The following is a 16,126-nucleotide window of genomic DNA, read 5'->3' on the forward strand; positions in this document are numbered from 1 at the left end:
ACACATGCTTTTTCCTTCCCCATCATTCCCACAGACCCCTCGATTTTCTAACAGCTGGCATGAGGAAAAGAGAGCAGTAACAACCCCAAAATGGGCACTAATGGTAGGTAATCCTGTCAGGGATAGGTAACACAGGTTAACACAAGCAGGAAGTATAATGCTTGATCCCCCCTCATCACAGATAAGTGAGCATCAGAGACAGGAGAATTTTTCCATCAGCCTCCAGTGAGACCATCACATTGGCAGGAAGTTGTTACCGTAGAAAAAAATCCAGCTCCACAATCACAGATGCCTGCACCACCTGTACCAAAGCAGGGCAGTAGGCTTTGTGAAAAGTCAGCATCTCTCTTACTGACAGGACCACATGCATTTGGGGCATCTTCTCTAACAACATTGATCTAGCAACATTGATCAAGGGGTTCTAATTTTCCTGGAAGGGTCTCTCCAAGTCTGATAGATTTACTCCTCCTGGCTTTGCAGAAAGAGTTATAAGCAACTGGTACTGCTCAAGTGAAGCAGTCTAAGCTGCCTCACACAAAGGATTTCCCCTTTCTGCTCCAGTTGTGGAATAGTCTAACCAGTGCAGGAGTAGCCCAGTTTGAATATGTCAGTTTTACTCATTTACTGCCCAGGCTCTAAATTCCCTTTGCTGAACAAGCTGATGGATGAGCTAGCTATGGAAAAACTGCCCACTAATGTAATTAAACTAATACTTCAGATGCTGTACAGTCTTGATCTGGGCTAGGGCATGGTGCAGAAGCGCTATGAATTAAGCTGACCTTTGCCTGTCACTAACAGACATCCATCCCCAGCCTCCAGGCCTTTCTGCAGCATGGGTCCTGCCACCGTGGAGGCTGGCTCTCAGCTGAGAGGTGGCAGCCGTCCCAAAAAAACTGCATGGGCAGAGCCCTTCCATGTCAGCTCAGCTGAGACCTCACCTGTGGGGGCCCAACAAGGACCCATTCTCTCTTTTTCTGTTTAGTCTGAGCTTGCAGCTACCAGCTGAACCCATCGGGCAGCACAGGCTTGCCTCAATACACAGATATTGTACAGGTCTTCGTATACAGCTTCTACATACCTAAGAACACCCCTTTTTAGATTCCCTGATAATTTATGTTGACATGTAGCATCTGTGCATCATCTGATGTTCCTGAGTTAGGAATATCATCCCTCAGTTCTGGAAATTATTTAGGGGTAGAGGGGAGGCAAACTCCCGCACAGAGCAGTACAGAAGCTAATTCTCAGTTCCTGTTCTAATTCATTCTCTTTTTCTCCTTTCTCTAGTTCTTTCTACAAAGGGCAACTACAAAAAGTAACCTTTCAGTTATCTGATCTGTGTTAAGAGCTGGAGTAGAATGGTGTGTGTACCTGCATAAATACCCACAGACTATTTGAATCCTGTTCAAAACCTCAGCTGCATACCTCAAATGTGCAATGAACTCAATCCAGAATATCTACAAAGCAAAAGTACTGTATGATTTTTTATGACTTGCTTTAAAAAAAAAAAAAGAGAAGAATTAATACAGTTGGGACAGTAGTTTCAGCATTTGTTTTGTTATTAAATTTAATGTACCATATACAAGCCCAGAACTTTTATTTTTCAATATACTGTGGGGCTTTGGAGTGATTAAAAAATAAGTGTTCTCATAGTATGAGTTAGGAATTTTATCATCTGCAGAAGGAGTAACTGAGACTTTTGGCACCAACAGAGGTACTATGGAGTCTTGGGATATGGTACCAGGACTTAAAAACCATCTGTTTTGAAGTGACCAGCAATGTTGCTATCAAAACTTCTTGAATTTCAAAGTAGGACTCACTGAAGTGAACAGAAGCTGTCAGCATGGCTCAGTGTTATACTTTCATCACTTTGCTAGTTCACACTTTTGTTTTCAAGGTTACCTGCTTAACTGTAAGCCTGGAAATGATTTTAAACAATGAAATCCTTCGACTCCCCAGAGCATTCTCTAACAAGAAAGGATGACAAGTATGAGAGCAAATAACCCTGCTAACTTCTGCCATTGCAGATAAACAGAATACACTTTTCACCCGTAAACTCTACAAGCTACCTATGAAAAGCCCCAAAACAATCTGAAGAGGGGCATATGTGCCAAAGGCTGATCCCAGCTGCTGCTCTACTGTCCAGGAAAATTTACATGTTTTAAGCTTCTTGATATGGTTCAGATCTAAGCAAAGGGAGTCTGACTCTGTGTTTACAGGATGATCTGAAGAACAGATATTGCACAGTAAAAAAGAGAAAGAAGGCAGCCACTGCCCCTGTTAATGTGAGGCATAGCTGTAAGCTTACCAGGTGCTTTGTAGTCCCTGAAGGTGTCATTTACTAGGGGGAAAAATATCACAATAGGCGTTTCTGGGCTCTCCTTGTCACCAGCAATGTAGCATTCCTTCAGATGTGGAGTTTCCTGATCATCTGGCACCTTTGTAGGGAAAGGAATTCCCTGTTTTGCAAAGTATTTAGAGGCTTCTTTCAGGGGCTGGTTGCCACAATAGGAAAACAAAAGAAAAGAAAACATCAGAACATCTGGGAAGCACTTGGACTAAATTTGACCAAAACCCAATTTCACTGGGAGTGTTTGTGAGGTAAGGGCCAAGTTCTGACAGATTATGGCATTGTACCCGTCTTAGATGTTGTAGACTGTATATGGAGCCAAGATCTGAAAGGCCAGAGTTAAATGGGATGGATCTGCGTCCACATGCCTGTCTGAAAACCTACATCCCACATTTGGGTATTAAAATGTTGCCTTTAGAGGGCTTTTTATTTCAAATGTGTTTGAAGTTCCTAAATACAAACTGTGCTTGCATTTATTTGCATATCTGGCCTTCTGCATCAAACCCTTCTATTGTTATGATTGTATTGTCCAGAATGTACATTTTCCCGTGCATAAAAATATGTATGATTGGATTGAGAAGTCTTAGACAATTTTTAAATACATTTCGCTTCATTCATTCAACATCTGACTGCCTTGAAATCATCTAAAACACATTTACATGTAAAAATGGGCAGGTCCAGTTCACTAAATGCTTACTTACTGATAACACCTGTACTGTTCAATAAAGATATGTGATCCTGGTAAACTGTTAGCTTATTTACACTTCCCAGATACTGGGGGAAAAAGTTCCTATGAGTAGAGGATCAGCCATTCTGAGAACTCGGTGATGAAACTGAGAAGAATGGATGAGGCTCACCGCTGTCTGGGAACCTGAACTGTAGTTGAAATGTAAAATGACATCCACTTTCCTTTCTGGCCTCATAAGGGGTGGATAACTCGTAGCAAAGGCAAATGCCGTATCAATCAGGATGAGGTAGTCTGTTGCTGCTGTCAGGTGGTTGGGCTGAGAGTCAAGCTCACAGTCTAGAAAAAAGAAGCAATTTTTTTTCAGGGGTGGTGCTCAATACAATGTGCTGAGGAAAGTAAATTGTTAAGAAAAAGAGAACTCAGCTTTTCTTGGGTCTTAAACCTACCTATATAGCTGATAGCTGCAGTTCAGTCATTTCTCGGTTCCTCATCTGGCTTCCTTTTTTCACCATTTACTCTGCGATTTCTTTGGCTTTCCTCTAATTAAGAGGGATTAACTTGGGGCTCAGGGGAATAGAATTAATTCCATCCCCTGGTTTTGTGTGTGACTCTGATTGGGTCGATTTTTTTTTTAATATGGAAAAAATTAAAATAGCACCTCATTGTCTTAACATACTAAAGATCAAAGATGTTTGGTGCTTTGCACGCTACGAGAACTGGCACACAGCTACTGAGGTGCGCAACCGAGGCAGGCATAACCCCTTGTGCAACATGGAAGACCTGATACCAGACTGAGCACTAATTTCCAAGCTGTGTAACAGGCAATACTATTAGAAAGGTTACATCTTACTTATAACTATAATGGTAGCATGAAACAAGGCTCCCTCACACATCCCTTGAGTACAGGCCAAGCAAGAGACAGTACATGATGACACCAGTGCCATGCCACACGCGTGGGGGCTGGCTGGCTGGCACATCAGCAGACATATGCTGGTTGACTAATCAGGTTGACTTCTCATCTATCAGTTGCCAGGCTTCATAAAATTTTTAAGAACTTATTTTGAAGCCTCTCCTACTAGCTAGTTTCAGCTTTTGGAAACAAACAATTTCAAGTATTATCAGAGGACGGGAACAGAACAAAAAGGCAATTGGCTTGATTATCTTTTAAGCATTGTTTCTTTTTCATGAGGATGGTTTAAAATCTAACTAAACTCAGGGTGCAATTACCATACCTTTCCATTTGTAAAACTCACTCTCCAGGTAGTTGTCATTCATCTGGAGGCCCTTCAGGAAATTATGGATTTCTGAAGCTGCTGGACGTAACATGGCAACATCTCGGAAAATGTCTGAAAAGCTGTCAGTGGGACAAACCACTCGAGTATCCAGCTCATTTGGTCTTGCAGGGAATAGGGTTTCATCATCTGCAGAAGAAAGAATAAGAGTTCTTGTATGTGGTCTCATTAAGGTTAATCTGTGCAATCATGATTTGTTTTAACATGTTTGGCAAAACTTGGACTTCTTTCTCTTTTTGTTTCCAGGATCCTCACAAATCTCACAGATTTTCAGCTATACTTTGAAAAAATCCATTTCTTCTTCTCAGCTCACAGTGGCAAAGGCCTTATTTGTACTGAAAATTAATCCATCTCATCTACTATAACTTCTTTTGCTTTCCTATGATTTTATCCACTACAATATCCTGCACTTGTCCTGTCTTCCTTTGCTACTCCATGTTACAGTTTAGCTCTCAGCCACACACATAGAAAAGCCACACAATCACAATCTGTCGGCCACACAAACATAATTAAAGTTCCTTACTAGCAAATGCAAGCTCCTTTTTTTAACAACCAGAAACTACCCCCTACAGTGCAAGAAGATAAAATATATCACCATTTTTGCTACCTTTCTCTTCCTTCTCATCTTTTTGCTCTGTAGTATGCCTGTCTTGTGTGTTTCTCCTTGAAATCCCACCCTGCAGATCTTTCTTAATTTGATAGCATGTTTTGCAAATCTTTTCCTTAAGACCAGTTTGGAATGACTTGCGATAGTACTAAAGTTTGTATCTGTGCTTTGTGGACTCCAGAGAGGCAGGGTTGGTGATTGCTCTTGTTTTTGTGAAGCCTCATGCCATACTCCAACTTCCAAGAGAGGAACTGGAAGACTATGGATCGCTAGGGGAGGCCTCCAGCCTCTCCTAGTTTACAGGGATATTTTTCTCCAATTTTACCCTTGTGCTCTGAAAATGGCTCATATGAGGGCCATTCTCTCTCTTTTTTTTTTTTTTTTTCCCATGACAGATCCTGTGAATTCTTTTCTCACACAGATGAAATGATTGCCATTCTGCAGTACATGGCATGAATTTCCTCCTTGTTTCCATGTGAATTACAGAAAGCCCTGAAGAGGAAATTCCAAAAATTGAAAATTTCTTTGAAAATTTTCTTTGAAAAATTCAGTGAGAGAATAGCAGCACAGAGGGTAAAAGAAAGAAAGAAAGGAGACAATAAAATAACATAATGGCATAAGAATAACCCACCTATGTCAGTAATTTTGTCTCGGGTCCATTTGTGCCAGAAGTCTTCTGAATGAACAGATATATACCAAGCATCCATAAGATTCAAGGAAAATACACTGCTCCAGATCCCTGTGGCATAGGATATATTTGACAGAAAGTAAACTGGTAAAGGCCTGGAAGCATTTTCATTCACAATGACCTTCAGTACCCTCTTCCTTCGCCAGCAAACTTCATTCATTACTTTATCTTAGTGCACAAATAAAAGGGAATGTCTTTATGAATTGGTATATGAATACATAATGTATTCAAAGAATCTGATTTATTGGGATAATGAAGAGGGCTGGTAGTATTTGCAGTACAGCTGCTAAGACATTCATTTTTGTTATGTGGCAAATAACATTTTGTCAAGTACATCTTAATATTTTCCAACTGTCCTCAACATTTCTTATTCCCCAAGTTCTCAGCATTTGTAATCCTAAAGGTTCTATTTATTTCTAGCATAATCCTGTTACAGGTATGTAGTTATCAGGCAGAAGCGTCAACCACAAAACATTCAAGATTCATACACTAATACCCCTTAGAATGAGGAAGCTGACTTAAAAGTTCTGAAAACAGAAAGTGTAAATGTATGAGTCTTTTGATTTGTCTCCTGATTTTTGAGGGTTTAAGGCATATCTGGGTTACATTTTCAGGTTCCTCTAGTAATAAATGTTGCAAACTTTACGGCAGTCCTGACTGCCACCTATCTGCAATCATCTTTCAGGGTGAGAAGACAGGGTTACCTGGTACGATTAGATGTGCCAGGTGTGCAACGGGTGTGCTGGGTGTGCCTTCCTGAACCCTTCAAACTGCAGAACTAAACCTGATGCTCTGGGGAGGAATTGAGTGATGGACAGAAGAGGCTGCACCTGAGCACCCTGGCAGTCGCCTGACTCAGCAGTGCCAGCATGCAGGCAGAGGGTTGGGCTTTGACATGCAGGAAAGAGCTGCAGGACCTAGGTAGTCAGTCCCTGCTCTGTTCGGGGGCTGGGGTGCAAAGGAATTTGCTGAAAACCTTTCAAATAACTGTGTCACTGAAGTAAGTAACACTGCCTGAATGAGATGACTCTGGGTCATTGGCAAGGAACAGGGACACAGATGTCTCAGCATTGCTCTACAGAAGGGAAGAAGAAAGTGCCAAGGTGGGAGGTGTAGTAAGGGGTTTGGTGACCTGCTGGCATTTCTGACCACAGAAGGTGAGACATGGGTACCTTGTTTGACATTGCAGCCAGGGACGTGGAGATTCTGACCACTTCCTTACACCTCACCACTAGCTGTAGTGAAATCTCCACACAGACAAGTAGTCTTAACTTCTCAAAAACACCTTGAAACTTCCTTTATGCAATCAGTGGAAGTAGGAAGAACAATGAGTCAAGAGATTGCTTTCGTACAGGAAAACTAAGATTTCCTTACTGCTTTTGCTGTTCTTATGCGAGAGGGAAAAAAGGTAAATATTATGACCTATTGGCACTCTGAAATGGAAGTGTTATCCTGGAGGATTAATCAGGGATAGCTGTGGCAGGATCATTATAGATACAAGGCTGTATTTCAGAGACTCACGTTGCAGAAGAGACTGATGATTTAACTTAGTGGCAACATTACACAACTTTTGTTGCTGACAAAGACGTAAGTATTGCAAAGGCCTCATGTCAGTAAGAATAACCACATATGAAATGAAATAAATCTGTTCAGCTGAATAAAATTGCAGAGAAAATAAAAAATCCTGCATATAGTGAGATGTTATCAGTCCTAATATTTTACCATATGCTGCTCCTGGCAGATAAAAAATATGCTAACTGCTTCATTTCAGAAAAGGGGTTTGTGCAGGAGTGGATTGTATTATACTACATTACAATGCCATGGAGCAACAGATCACCTTCCAAAAAGCAGATTCTAGATTCTGGGATTTTCTTCATCAGGCGACCCATGAAGAACTCACTACCGAAATCTTCTGCACGAATGAAGGCACCATATTTTGGGAATCCTACCTCGTAAGGGGTAAATTCCACCCATTCTGAAAGAAAAAGCACAAGACAGACTGATTACAGCAGCAGAGGCAAAAAGTAGTTCAATAAAACATATGATATTGGCCAGGTCAAGGCAGACTTATTTCTAACTAACACACTTTGCAAACAGACATTTATTCACTGTACATTTCAGTGTTGAACATGAAGAGTTAATTGTCATCTTACATCTAAATTTCTCTACAAACTTCAGATTTCTGAGGTAATTTAGGAGGTAATTTTGTGATAATGTCATCCATCATCCTGCTTTTGATCCTGAATACAACTGAATATACCAAGACATTCAAAAATTTAGCTGTTAAAATTCTACTCTTAGGTGCATTGGCCCTTTAGAGGATTTGTGCATTGAATTGATTTCTTTTCCTAGTCCTAAACTGATCCCTATTGGGATTAAGTGTTAAATGCAATTCTGGAGTATTATTACCTCTAAAATCCTGGTCGCTGATTTTATCCTTCACATTGAGAGAGAGGTAGATGGGCAGGGGATTCTGACCCTGATTTAGTGCCTGCTGCTGATCTGTGAGCTTATGGGAGTCCTCCTGTTTTGAAGAAGGACAATAGCTGAGGACAGTTAGATGACACAAAGATCCTTCCACTTCACCTAAGCCTGGGCGCTGACAATGCAGTGTGTACCGGACTCCAACTAGGATGTTTCCCACCAGTTTAGTTCAGAGAGGTGCTATCATCCCTATAGCCTGACCCTCCCCAGCCTCAGCACTTCAGCACACAAATAGTCCTAAGTTAAGTTCATATGCTGAAAAAAATCTGATATTTCAATGGTAGGAAGAAAATATTGTTGTTCACATTATTTATTTCAGGAAAATGTCTGAAAATATTTGAAAAGAACGCTTGACATGAAATATTTTATTCAGAAAGGGTAAACCCTGCCCTGACTGCCCTGCAAATCGTCTTTTCCTCAGACCTGTGACAGAGCCAAGCCTCAGACAGAGTTAATATTCAGTGAGCCTTGACCCTTACTGCTTCTCCCGCTGAGCATTTTGCAGTCAGGCAGTGTGGAAAGGGTGGGATGGTTTGAGAGCTGTGCCAAAGTTTGAGAGGGTGCTGAGTTCAGATCCTCCTCGAAGGAGAGCTGCAGGTGCTCCTCCTTGCTGGAGCAGTCCTTGGAGGGTTGGCTGTGCCACTGGCCTTCTCTCAGGTGGTGCTGGTCCAGGGGACAGGGCTGTGGCACTGCAGGGACACTCACAGCTCTCTGATGAGCCACCGGCAGGGAGTGTCTCACACTGTGATTGCTCAGGCAGTAGAAATGTGGATGTGTGTGGAGTAATTTGTATTACAGGGGGAATGTTTTTTCCTTCTTAAATATAAATGGCCTACAGGGAAGGAAATATTCATGAATACTAAAATAGACCCTGAACATTGCCTTTGGTGGAAATGTTTATGGGGTGACGTAATCCCATTAACAACTGAGAGATATTGTCTTTGGGTTTGTGTTTGTAATTTTTCCTTGCCTTGTCACACTGTGCAGCTCTTTTAAAAGAACAGCAGGATTTTCATTTAGATATTTATGTGTGAATTAATTTTAAAGTTGTTCATACTATAAGTTTCCCGTTATTTCTCTTTATTCCCACCCTTTCTGTAGCAGGTGTGATGTTAAGTTCTGCATAATACAGCCAACAAACACAAAGAATGATACTGCCAAGGCACGTGCTTTAGGCATCTCTCTGAAAAACAAACAAACAAACAAACAAGCAAAAACCTCCTTTTCTGTAAGGGTGGTCAGACACTGGCATATGTTGCCCAGAGAAGTTGTGGAGTCTTCACCTGTGGAGATATTCAAAAGCCCATGGTTCAGGGCAGCCAGCTCTAGGTGACTCTGATTGAGCAGGGCTATTGGACAAGATGACCTCCAGAGGTCCCTTCCAATCTCAACCATTTTTTGATTTACTGTCTGCCCTCACCTCTGTATTCACTAAACATGCAAATATGAAGAGCAGGGTGCTGCTATTGTACCTTTTCATGGAACATGGTTTCAATGATGAGTCCCCATAGATCTGTGAAACATATCTGATGTCCTTCCTGTTCCCTCTGGCACAACTCTTTCAAATAGTATTTCAGACGATCGGGGGCAAAACAAGTGAAGAACTTATTTTTGAGCACATGCTTTCGGGCGTCATGGAGTGTTTCCTTAAGATCCTTTTGAGACCAGTCAGGATCTTCATACAAGTTTGACATGGTCCTAAAAGAAAAGAACAGAAAAGAAAAGAAAAGAAAAGAAAAGAAAAGAAAAGAAAAGAAAAGAAACACAAGAAAAGAAACACAAGGAAAAATGTGAATTCTGGAGCAGAGATTTGTGAAGTTATCATGCCTTGATTTGCATGAAAAGCACGTGTGTGTGGTACCATCCACATGTTTAATCAGGACTGAATTAATTCCAAAAGCTGGCAAATACCCACTGAAGGAAATGAGAAAAAACCACACAGAAAAAGTCCTTTCTTGATAGTAAGGATGATACAACTCTTCAGATCACTTATTGACATCATATACAGAAAATTCCTATGTAGACTTTGCTTATCTTGGTCTTACCATGTTGTGCCAGATAAACCAGTGATGTATGAGACACAGTCCAAGACATTCAGTTCCTGCACACTGAGAAGGTGAGCATACATGGCTGTCAGAGCTCTAGTTCCACCACCCGTTGTCATGATTGCCACCACAGGTACCTGTTCAATCCCCAAATACACGTGTTTAGTGACATGGTCTGAGAAGGCAAAGAGGCATTATTGATGAGAAAAGAGAAATTTACAGCACTGATAAAGTAATAAAGATGCTTCATGCCACCAGTCCTCAAGGAGAAGAAAAACATGAATTAATAATGGGGCATAGAAGGAGTAAGAAATGCTTCATGTTTCCTCTGCCAAGCAGCTGTGCATTAGGACATGAAATCCGTAATCTCAAACATCACATTTTCAGTGCTCTATTGCAAAACCAAAAACACAGACCAGCAAAAAAACAGAGGGAACGGTACCTCCTGCCTTCTGAACCAGATTTTTATCAGATGCAATAGACCAGAAAACATAGGTGCTGTCTCACAGTTTCCATGTGAGTAATAATTACCTTTGTGTTACTGAAGTTTGCTAAAGCTGATTTCTACTACTGTATAATTATTTCACAGGTCATACTGGATGTATCAGGGCTGATGGGTTTAAGAGCACAGACCTGTTCAGATCCCCTGAGACCAGAGGCTGGTGACACCATCCCCTTTTACAGTTGCTGGAGGGAAAGAGAAACCATACTCACTCCACCTACCACATATGTACACACAATACTAGGTATGCAAGTGAGCTACAATTGCTTCTTGCTGTTATGATACAGAAATCCAGGGTCTGGTAGTCTTAGAAGAAGGATTAATCCGTAAATATGAATTGTCTCCATTAACAGTAAAGATAGCTACCATGCACTGGGGTGAATTCATCTCTCGTGCAAATCATCAGGAGACTCTAGGGAGATTGATCTGCAGGGAAGTATGGGTGCCTCTACACCTGAGGGGAATGAAATGGCCCATGGCTTAGTGCTGGCATTTAAAGGCAAGGTCTTGTGTATGAAAGGTCCAGCTGTGAGGAAAACCTGCTGAGCTCAGTTTAGGGCAAAACAAGGAAAATTTGTTATCTCTGTATCTGAGTTCAGGCTTCACACTGCAGTCATGAGAGTATAATTAAAAAAACAAAACCCTGTTTTTTCTCTACCTTGGACCCTCTGTTATCATTCCCATTTGCCAAGCAAGTGCACACTCTAGCTGCAGCAGACGATGAAGTCAGAGTGGCAGCGTGCTGGGCTCACACAATGAGTGCCTAAATGCCAGCACAAAAGGCACAACAAAATAAAGTCCAGTTTGAACCATGAGGGAAAGAAGTGCTGAATCATTGGTTTAGATCTGGCCAAGGTGGCTGTGAGGCCTAAAAGAAACTTTGGCTTTAGTCCTGAGAGCACCTAGCCCTTCTCTGTGTTATTGTGCAGACTGCTACTCAACGCAAAGCTAGATCCTGTAAGAAACAGGGATAGAGGTTTTTATTAATGTTCCCTAAGAGAGTACTCATTTCTTCCCTAGAATAAAGAAGTCAGCCATAGCTTGCACATGAAACTTTACACTGTTTCTAGGAAAATGGGAATTGAACACAAATGCTACATTTTGACACTCAGCTGTGGAGAAAGCAGAGAGTAATTATGTCTCAGATACTTCATTGTCCTGCAAGTCCTCCTCCAGCTGGAGAATGTCCTTCAGAGCGGCTGCAACCACCTTCTTCCTCTTGCGGATGAAATCCTGTTCCTGGACACACAGGTCAAACCCCAGGCGTACATCTAGGTCCTCCTGGCTGGAACAGAGGATCAGGTATCTCACATCATGTTTATAGCCTAATTCAGGATTTTAATTGCTTCTACTTCATAAATAGACATTTCTTCACCATCAGGTCTATATAAAGCAAAACAGGAAGAGGTGAATGTTTCAGTTTGTTCCTGGAGAATAACAATATGTCTTCCTGTGGACTGAGAGGGTTTCTTTATTTTCCTCTTGCTGAAGATGCCTGAAATTAAATATAGCTACAAGTTGTTCCCTTTCAGACATAAAGCCAAAAGCCTGCAGAGGGCAGTGTTTTAAAGGTGGCTTTTGAACGCACCTTCAAAAGTTACACAAACTTCCACTGACACCTGCGAATCGTGGACTGAAGTTGTGAACCTTTGTGTTCAGATGGTTTTTTGCATGTGGGTGTACATAGTCATTTATGGATATTTATAAGCACTACAGTTGCAGTTTGGAAGCTGCTGTGAAAGTCTGTCTTAGTTGTGGTAAGGAAGAATTTTTTAAATGACAGCTGTAAACTGTATGTCTATCTCATAGCATATTTACTGAAAATAAACAGCATGATAGAAGATGCACCTGCTTTTGTAAGGGAAGAGAACTTCCTACATATAGTAACATATTAATCTTATAAATTTTACTAAGGCCTTAACCATATCTCAAAATACACAATGTGCTTCCTTGGTTTTGAAATAAGCAATCATTTGATTGAGTTAATTTGCATTTATCTCTTTGAGTAGACATTAATAAATAAATGCAGGTACATTTATTATCTGAATTTTTTCATATCCTAGAGTGACTAGGCACTCTGGCTTTCGTCTTTTATTTTTTTTTCTCTGACGTCAGGAAACAGAAATGGTTCTTTCAATTAGCTTTGAAATGCTGCTTTTATTGAAAATCTGCACTTGACAATAATTTGTAGAGGTATCAAAGAGTGTCTACGTGGCCCTTAGCACATAATTTTGATTGCAGCAAAATATCAATAGAAAATTGGCATCTTCTTTATAAAACCTTTTCTTAACTCACTGTATAGCCCCATTACATAAACTCATGGCCACTGAAAATCTCTGTATTGTGTACTGAGTCCATTTTATTTTATAGTCTGAAATGAGGATGAGCCAGCATTCAGGATGCAGGCAGTAACAGAGGGATTGGAACTTGATTGACAATTATCTAAATTCAAAGAACTGAAGCGAAAAACACAGAAGGAAGATAAATAAGATATCTTACCATTTTTTCACCTTCAAGTGCAAATCAAATTTTCTGTGCTGAAAATTAAAAAGGTAAAATTTTGAATATTGGTATTTTGTTTAAAACAGTCCTTTTCCCCCACTCAGCATGAGACACATCTCTTTTGGGGCATCATTACATCTATAAAGCTCTGAACTTCAGTAACTGAGATTGAGAGACAGACGCTCCTCTCAATGTTTCATTAGTACCCAGAGATGTGCACCGATTTAATAAACTAAGACTTTGGTATTATCATTATAGTCTGCATCTTCTCTCTGTTGTGAAACTCAGGTGTAGCTTGCACTGGTACTACTTAGCTACACAAATAAATAGCAGAAGAGCTGCAGTGCTACACTTCACCTGCTTGGAAGGGTCCACCATTAAACATGGGTCTTGAAACTAAAGTCTCTCACACAACAATGTGAGATACAGGGGGAAGACAAAGAGGCTGAGCACCCCATAAGCGTGGCATGGGTTTGCCTCCTGTGGCAGTATGCCAGGCTGCAGCCTCACCCCTCTGTCCCGGTGGCACTCAATGACCTCCAGCCTCACTAAGGACATGGACAATAGAAGGAACATAAGCAACAGCTTAGACATTTTTCTTCTTCCTCCCTCTCCCCTGGATTTCCCATTTAATTTTGCTCCAAATAATTTACTTCATTATGCATCACCCTAGGTTTGAGGGAGGTTAGAAAACAACTGGCTCTGTATAAAGAGAGGTGATCTTCGGTTTCTGCTTCTTGGGAATCAGCAACAATTTTTAAAAGCTTGCAAAGGATTCCCCATGGCCAGTGGACACTTACCTCGCCGACTACTTCCTGCTCAGAAGGGAGCAATTTCAGAGGGAAAGTCAGGGGGATGCCTCTGCTGCTTCTTGCTCCACATGACACGCAAGCACACTGAAAAGGAGCACGGAGTGCTTTTTGGTTAAGACAGAAATGATCTCCTCTTGCTGCCTACTGACATGTAAAGGTCAGATCATAGGACTGTCTGTGTTGTCTACGTGTTCTGGGATAACGTACAAAGGTGGGAAGCCTCCTCTTCTTTGTGAGTACAACATCCAGGGAGGGTTGCTTGTATTTGGCATAGTGGAAGAAAGTGGAATCTGAGAGATGGGAACGGGAGTCACAGCCCACTGAAACTCTCTGGGTTTCTTCAAAGGATCCTCTCACTGCAAGTGTTAGCTCATTCTCTAAAACAATGAGATAAAAAGGCACACAAAAAGTTACTTCTGATTGCAAAAAAGAGAGAAAGGGAAAAAAGAAACAAAAAGTAATTTTGACCAAACCCCTTCTCCTCTTCCTTTGTATTCGGAAAGTTGTCTTCTGAAAATGATCCAAGACCCAAACATTACAGGAGGTTGTACCTATATTGGGCTGAATTAGAAGCCAGATGGGAGTGTGATGTGAATGGCACTGAATTTTAGACTGCTGCATTTCTATTGCAGTTGCATCATGACACAGTGAATGCAACCAGGTACTTTTCATTGTAAATCAACCTTATCCCAGGCCAAATAATGAGGAACAGAAGTTCTTAGTCTCCTAAAATAAGATCTGACTCTGCAGCAGATGACTCTATTTATATGAACAGATCAGCTAATCCTGCTGGTGTGTGTTACACGTGCTCTGAGATTGCCTACCAGATTCAGCCCCTCAGGGTATGTGGGCAGAGGAACTTCTAGATTCTGGATCTTGATCAGGGTCAGGTGGGAGCCAGCTGCTGAGCAGCTAACCTCTGCAAAAAATGAGGTGTTTCTGTGCATATGCTGAAGTCAAACTCTCAGAGATCCTGAGGAATGTTAAGGCCATGGACTATTGCACCTAAGAAAGTAAGGTTCTTCAAGGTTTAGCAGTACTACAGCAGAGGTTTTCAGGATCTCAGCTTGGTGTTTGGATACCTTCTGCACAAGCATCTGATGTTACTAGTCTGGCACAATGCTCCCCATGAAGTCAGAACCCTGAACCTACACCTGCGTTCCTTACTGCAAAGCTTTTACAAATCTCCTTAGATGTGGTCAGTTAAAGCCTTAGTATTTTGGTGATGCAATTTCTAGGTGTTTTGTTAGAGAGGTTAAAAACACTAATATTCAGTTAAAGAATTAATAAGCTTACCTGAAAAATGCTTCTTTTTCATCCTGCTGTCCAAATGAACTTCCAAGCAGGCTACTTCACGACACTAGAATAGACATGACGGGGACAGAGAATTAGATTACTCATTCAGCCATCTCACCACCAGTGCTGGCAAATGTTGGAAGGGTCGTTGTAGGAAGGGTCACTGCTTGAAAGTGGGGGCCAACTGTGTTGGAGACTTCTGCCAGACCCAGTGAAAATGAGAACTAACTTTATCTTCACGTGGGAAGATGGTGCTGTGCTAAACACATTGTAATTTTCAATAGATACAGCCAAAACAAGGGAAAATTATAGCAGTCTGAAGGCTCCTCTAAGATCATGCTGGCCTCATCAAAGATAAAGCTCCTAAGAGAAAAGGAGTATCACTAAAGAAAGAAGACTTGCAATGTTTCCCTCACTGCCATCAGAGTCAGCTAAGATAAGGAATGATGTGGGAAAGAACACAAGAGAACAAAGCAAATAATATTTTACCACTATTGCCCCATTTGTGATGATTGTTTCAGGAGGACCCCGGCTAGAAAACAAGAACAAGTAATATGCATTTTATAAACAATATAATCTGGATACTGTCCTGAACAGGACACATTTTTATATCTTACGTTTTTTTTATTTGCTCCTTCCTATTGTTTGTAGAGGTACATTCCCTTTTCATAAGATGCCACTTAACTACATAGCAGAAGTTATTCAGTTGCAATGAAGCACCTGGAAAGTGCTTGTAACAGCCTTAATAATAGCACAGGTATGTCACAGTTTGGGTTGCAACATTCTCCTCAGCCATGAGCTGCTGAGAGAATCCTCTCTAGAACATCTGTAGACTTACTGCAGTGGGATTTACCAGTGCCAGA

At 41.1% G+C, this 16,126-nt stretch overlaps 1 pseudogene; it reads right to left on the reverse strand.

Annotated features, from left to right (window-relative positions):
- LOC137662116 (cytosolic phospholipase A2 epsilon-like) overlaps positions 1–16,126 on the reverse strand; it is a 37,803-nt pseudogene that overhangs the window by 2,211 nt on the left and 19,466 nt on the right.

This window comes from Nyctibius grandis, chromosome 4 (assembly GCF_013368605.1).
Source record: "Nyctibius grandis isolate bNycGra1 chromosome 4, bNycGra1.pri, whole genome shotgun sequence".
Taxonomy (NCBI): Eukaryota; Metazoa; Chordata; class Aves; order Nyctibiiformes; family Nyctibiidae; genus Nyctibius; species Nyctibius grandis.